A 7,500-nucleotide genomic window follows, 5' to 3' on the forward strand; every position below is an offset into this window, starting at 1 on the left:
GTTAATATCTTTTTACTCCAAGTTTAATTTAACAAGAACCTAGAACTGCAGAAACCAATTAGTTGCCCAACAATTACTTCGAAGATACCAATTTCTTCCTGACCCATTTAATGTTGAAAAATATTTTTAAAGTTTTTAATCTCAAGAACAAAGTGCAGGAATATCTTTTAGGAGATTAACTCCCACAGTTTAATTAAAAGGAACGTGAGCGTTAAAGCTATTAGATGCATCCTGAAAAAAAGAGGTTTCTTAATGATGCAGACAATATTAACTTTTGGAATTAAACCTTTTTTTATCTTCAATTCAGGTGATGATTTTAATCATCTTAGTTTTTCTCTTAACCAATAATATTAATACTATAGTCGCCGCAGAGGTTTCGGGCGAAATAAGCCCCACCCCCTGATGTCGTCATAGCCAATCCTGTCTCCCGCGTTAATAGCGGTAACGATACATCCTCTTAAATTGATTATAAATTAATATAGTATTAAGTATGTAAGGGGATGTATTGTGACCGCTGCTAACGCGGGAGGCAAGGTGATTGACTATGACGTCATCAAGGTGGGGTTTATTTCGCCTGGAATCTTTGCGGCGACTATACTCTTTTTGAACGAACTTCTATCCAAGCCAAGTCATCTGTCAAGAAAATCGAGTGCACTTGTCCGAACACCTATATCAGATATCTAATCGTGATACTCATCTGCCTTTTACTGTTTGTTTCCGTATCTGAAGATTTGGCTAAATCACTAGCCATCCTTCTAGATACTACCGCTAGAAAATTATTGGATCCTTTGACTGGCCAGATAGTATTACATTGGATCCTTCTCTGGTTATGGCTCATGTTTCCTTTGCCTACACATACACCGAATCGTCTACCTTATTCTTTCCTCATTCTCCTCTTTTCTCGGATCCCTTGACAACACTAAGATAACCGAAAAAATATTCTTTATTCTAGGGGTTAATTACTACACTGTAATTATTAGTGGCTACCTTCCACTTGGTAATGGTAGGAAGCGACTCTTTAGCTATGGTAAGCAGGTCTTCTATGAGACGGATACATCAAAATCAAACCATTGTTCTCAAGTTTTGGGTAGTGCCATAGCCTGTGTCCCATGGTCTTCCATTGTCATGGGTTAGAGTCCTCTTGCTTGAAGGGGCACTCGGGGACACTATTGTCTCTGTTTTCTTATTTAGTTCCCTCATTGGGCTATTTTCCCTTTTGGAGCCCTTTGGCTTTTATCATCTGCTTTTCTTAATAGGGTTGTATTTTAGCTAGTAATAATAATAATAATAATGATAATGGTGATGATGATGATTAAATACTTTAATATTGCCATAGAAAAATCTGAACTGAATACTACCTTCATTTTCACATCAAACTTAACAATCTCTTTTTTCGTGAGAGTGGCATTTGTGTATAAAGCAGTTAGCTGGTGTACCAACCGTGTGTCACACGATCGTACGTAGTTCATTTTGTGTATATATTATGCTTGTATCTCGCTCTCCCCTCGCACTAAAAAGAACCTGAAAAAAACATGTCTGTTTTTCTCATCGGTAACGGTGTTGATTTTGAACAGGAAATTTCCTGTTGCCTTGAGCTTTTGTATATAAAGGAGAGTGTTCTATGATAAACTCACTAGAATAACTGAAATAATAATACCAATTCCTTAATATCGCAAGAAGGTCTGCCCCTCTCTATTGTTCTTCTCCTATACTTCTCTTCTCCCTATTTCTCTTAATCTTTCCCATCCCGAGTACCTGCCTTTGAGCTATAAATTGGATTGTATCCAAGGGTACTCTTCCTTTCCCCATATTCCCCACTTCTCTATTATTATTATTATTATTATTATTATAAACTCACTCAGTTGCTTTCATCCTGTCTTTGAGTCACAACCTTCTCTGGGCCCGTCACACTGGTTTGACATTCATCATATCATCAGCTTTTATAACGTTCATTTTCCTTCCTTTTTAATATATCCTGGATGATTTGATCTCCCTTTATTTCAAGAGGCTGTAGCTTCAAGTTTATGGTCTACCGTCTTATATGCATAAAGGGTTACGATCAAAAAATCTTTTCTTGTTGGTAGCCTGACCACTTTTGCGAGCGTATTGCAGAATCATTGTTATTGATATCTTTTATATTGATATTTTTATTATCGTTGTTGTTGTTTTTGTTAATTTATTATCATTATTATGTTCATCATTATTTTTTATAATAATTGTAGTAATAGTAGATTTATGGAAATCGTCATTTTTATTATTATCTTAGTAATAGTTTTAATGAAAGTATGATTACTGTTTTTTATATATATTAATAGTAGTTTTAATGAAATAGTAATTGTGATTTCTTTTATATTATTATTATAGTTATGGTATTTTTAATGAAATAGCAATTGTTATTTTTTTAATGATATAGTAATAGCAGTTTCAATAAAATAGCAATTTTTAATATTTTTTATTATTATTTTAATAGAAGTTTTAAGGAAATTGCCATAATTATGTTATTTTTATTTTTGTAGTAATAGAAGTTTTATATAAATATCCATTGTTCATTTTTTATATATTATTGTAGTAATAGTTATAGTAAAATAGCCATTATTAATATTTATTCAGAATAGAAACATCCTTGAAGTGACCTAAAACCCTAAAACCGACACTGGGTTAAATTTCCTCATTGTAAAAGGTTGAAGTTAATGGCCGGGGAAAATCCCGTGCGGTAGAAAGACGCGACATAAAAGGGCTTATGGAAGCAATACGGGCTTCAAGTTCTCTTTTAATGAAAGCTTCAGAATAGAAACCTTTAAAGGGAGACTTCCCTCGAGTTATAAGTGGATCAGGAAGACGATGGGGCTAAGATTTTGAATATAGCGTTGGCTCTCTGAAGGCTGTTTGAACATGGAGAGGAAAACAATCCACTGCTGTTGCTTTTATTATTATTATTATTGTTATTATTATTATTATTATTATTATTATTATTATTATTATTATTACTACTACTACTACTAAGTTACAACCCTAGTTGGACAAGCAGGATACTATATGCCCAAGGGCTCTAACAGGGAAAAAATAGCCTAGTGAGGAAAGGAAATAAGGAAATAAATAAACCATAAGAGAAGTAGACCGAATGAACAATTTAAATAGAATACTTAAATCGTAACAATGTTCAACTAGATCTTTCCTATATAAATTATAAAAGGAGACTTATGTCAGCCTGTACAACACAAAATCATTTGCTGCAAGTTTGAACTTCTGCAGTTCCACCGATTCAACTACCTGATTAGGAAGATCATTCTACAGCTTGGTCACAGCCGGAAAAAACTTCTAGAATACTATGCAGTATTGAGCTTCAAGATGGAGAAGACATGACTATTATAAATTAAGAATTTTCCCTTATATCTGAAGAATTTTGACATGTGTAGTGTTTCTAACACAGCCTTCAGCTATGGGGAACAGTCATAACAGTCTTGAATCATATGAACCAGAAATATGTTTCTATTTATAGAGGCCAAAAAAAAAAAATAATTTGGTAAACAAACTCGATAAATCGCAAACATTCATATTTCACGTAAGGCGTTTCGGGTTGTAGTGCATTTAAACGATGTTTGTATTGTATATTCATAACCCCCTTCCCCTCCCCTATCAACCTCCCTCCCCCTACCCCTCTCACTTCCCCTCCCCTCACCCTCCCCCTCCCCCTCCCACCTCCCGAATTACTTTCATATACTGACTGATATTGGTTCCGGATGGCTGCACACAATATGTGCAATTTCATTTTTGCAGGTCGCCGTCGGTGGTGGAAAGTAGGCAAGAATTAGGGGGGGGGGGGGGTTTGTATTAGGGACGTGGAGGGATTTGTCGGGACGGTGTTCCGATTAGATACAAGGGGGAGGGGGAGGGGGAGGGGGTTGATCTTCAGAACAGCGTAACGAGTTCCCACATATCTCCAGGGCTCTGGGGGAATTAGGTGGTATATTTCTTCCTCATTTTATGGTATTCGTATTGCGGATCCACCATTGTGTTCTCTGTTGGAGAAAATTAGCGGGTTCGCGTTGTATAGAAAGGAGGGGAAGACTGCGAGCGATTTCTTTTTCTTAAAAAAAAATGGCAGAAACGGGAGAGGAGAAGTCTTCAGAGAGAGAGAGAGAGAGAGAGAGAGAGAGAGAGAGAGAGAATGATATTTACAATGAAAGTTAAAGCAAATTTAGAGAGAGATAATTCTGTTATTTGCATTAAAGTTAAATATATATATATATGTATATATAAATATAGATATATATATATATGTATATATATATATATATATATATATGTATATAAAGTTTATATATACGTATATATATACTGTATATATATGTGTGTATATATATAAATTATATATATATATATATATATATATAGAGAGAGAGAGAGAGAGAGAGAGAGAGAGAGAGAGAGAATGGTGTTATTCACAATGAATGTTAAAAACAGATTTAGAGAGCGAGAATTCTTATATTTACATTGAAAATTAAAAACAGAGAGAGAGAGAGAGAGAGAGAGAGAGAGAGAGAGAATTCCTACATTTACAATAAGTTATAAACAGAGAGAGAGAGAGAGAGAGAGAGAGAGAGAGAATTCCTACATTTACAATAAGTTATAAACAGAGAGAGAGAGAGAGAGAGAGAGAGAGAGAGGAATTCTGATATTTACAATGAAAGTTAAAAATCAAAGTTTAAAGTTCCGATATTCCTTTTTACACCGGGGATATGTAATTCCGTTATTGCACCTCATACTGTACATTCTGGGCATTACTTGAGGGGTGTTAATTAGTTCTCATGTTTGATGTTACATCATATTTGTACGGGTGCACATTGGCTCCAAAGATTGAGCCAGATCTCCTTCTAAAAATAGGAGGAGGAGGAGGAGGTTCTGTGCTGTATCTCTTCTTTCTACCTGTAATCAGTTGTTAACCTTTTATTTGACCCACTTCCTTTCTTCAGTCTTACTACCCATCCTTTCACTTTCTTCCTTCAATCTTACTTTCCGCCCTTTCCACTTTCTTTCTTTAATCTTACTATCCACCTTAACACTTCCTTTCTTTAATCTTACTATCCACCTTAACACTTCCTTTCTTTAATCTTACTATCCACCCTTTCACTTCCTTTCTTTAATCTTACTCTCCACCCCTTTCACTTACTTTTTTCAATCTTACTCTCCACCCCTTCCACTTCCTTTCTTTAATCTTACTATCCACCCTTTCACTTCCTTTCTTCAATCTTACTCTCCACCCCTTCCACTTCCTTTCTTTAATCTTACTATCCACCCTTTCACTTCCTTTCTTCAATATTACTCTCCACCCCTTCTACTTCCTTTCTTTAATCTTACTATCCACCCTTTCACTTCCTTTCTTCAATATTACTCTCCACCCCTTCTACTTCCTTTCCTTAATTTTACTACCCACCCTTCTACTTCCTTTCTTTAATTTTACTGTCCACCCTTTCCACTTCCTTTCTTTAATTTTACTATCCACCCCTTCTACTTCCTTTCTTTAATTTTACTGTCCACCCTTTCCACTTCCTTTTTGTAATTTTACTATTCTTCCTTTCCACTGCCTTTCTTCAATCTTACTCTCCACCCCTTCCACTTCCTTTCTTTAATTTTACTCTCCACCCCTTCTACTTCCTTTCTTCAATCTTACTTTCCACCCTTTCCACTTCCTTTCTTTAATCTTACTATCTACCCTTTCACTTCCTTTCTTTAATTTTACTATCCACCCCTTCTACTTCCTTTCTTTAATTTTACTGTCCACCATTTCCACTTCCTTTTTGTAATTTTACTATTCTTCCTTTCCACTTCCTTTCTTTAATTTTACTGTCCACCCTTTCCACTTCCTTTTTGTAATTTTACTATTCTTCCTTTCCACTTCCTTTCTTCAATGTTACTATCCACCATCTCTTAACTACTCCTTTATATTTCAATCGCAAAGTTATCTCCAATTGACCTTGGATGGTGAATGGCCCTCCAGGTCCAAGCGCCAGCTAATATTCCCCAAATTATTATCTCTTAATATTCAATCCATTCCATTTTAATCATAGGTTTCGAATGGAAGCAAACAGACCAATCTCTCAAATGACCTCGGGGAGATTCCTCAATATATTTATTCATTTATTTTATAAACCAGAATTTCTTAAAATAGGGGAAATCCGATTTTGATTGATGATTAGAAATAAAATAAAAGTTTTTTTTGGTCATCAGTTAGAGCAGCTAAAGTAAAAATAGATGAAGCTATTACATTTTTTGAATTTATGATAACGGGCTAACTCTCCCTGGACTATCTGTCATCTTTTTTTTTGTTGAATCAACATGCAAATAAAACTTTCACGTTATTTTTATTGCAGCAATTAGTAGCGCTTTAATTAAAGTGTGCAAGTAAATATATACCGAGGATGATTTTTTGTTTTAGTCGAATGTGGTGTTAACGAAGGGTCCTTAATATAAATTCTAAATGTTTTGGTGTGCCTTGTATATCAGATTATCTTTACAGCATTTCAAATAAATTTATGCAGATCTACTTAATTCTTCAGGCAAATTGAGAGGAAATTTCACGGAAATTTGTCTCCACGATTTCATGTTTACTTATGATTACAAAGTATTTTTGAACAGTAGCCATACATTGGAATGAATTACTGACTGATTCCGTTATCCAAATATTTAGTTTAAATGTTTTTAAATGTTATATCATATTTCATTTCAAATTTATTGTAACTTTTTAAAGAAAGATTACTTGGATAATAAATCTACCTAAATGTATGTTAGATAGTAGTGTACGGGACCCGTCAATAATAGTCGCTAAATTCTTGGATAGATGTACACACACACATGCACACGCATACACACAGATTCAATCCTACTCACTCCCTCTTTCCAGGGTATGACTACTCCCTCTTCTGCCTACCAGAGGGACGAGACAGATCGATTAGTGATATGTCTGGCAATGCCGCTGAGCGTGACCAGAAAGATATGTATGTATATATATATATATATATATATATATATATATATACATACATACATACATATATATATATATATATATATATATATATATATATATATATATATATATATGTATAAATTGAGAGAGATAGAGACATTTCATTATATAAGGGAGGTAATATGATGGGAAGAATAGAAATTATATATATAATCATTTAAATGACATCTTGAAATTACCAAGATTTAGGTCATACTGTAAAGAAAGTTATTTCAATTGAATAGGGTTCGGAAGTATTCATATTTAATCACTCGCCATTATCAATTTCTATTTACATTACATAATACGAAGGAATAGATTTAAATCTTAACTTAAATCATAATAATTGAATTGTGAGTGTAATATATTCTTAGATTAATCTTATTCTGAACTTTTATGGCATGAATTATTGACAAATGTTATATTGTTGAGCTTGTAAATGAAACAGAAGGAGATTATTTCGTAATCAGAAACTAAATGCGAGTGTTTTAAGT

At 34.0% G+C, this 7,500-nt stretch overlaps 1 long non-coding RNA gene across 1 annotated transcript in view; it reads left to right on the top strand.

Annotated features, from left to right (window-relative positions):
- LOC137622476 (uncharacterized) overlaps nucleotides 1–7,500 on the top strand; it is a 535,846-nt gene that overhangs the window by 401,239 nt on the left and 127,107 nt on the right. The gene's annotated exons all lie outside the window — the stretch shown is intronic.

Source organism: Palaemon carinicauda, chromosome 2 (genome assembly GCF_036898095.1).
Source record: "Palaemon carinicauda isolate YSFRI2023 chromosome 2, ASM3689809v2, whole genome shotgun sequence".
NCBI lineage: Eukaryota > Metazoa > Arthropoda > Malacostraca > Decapoda > Palaemonidae > Palaemon > Palaemon carinicauda.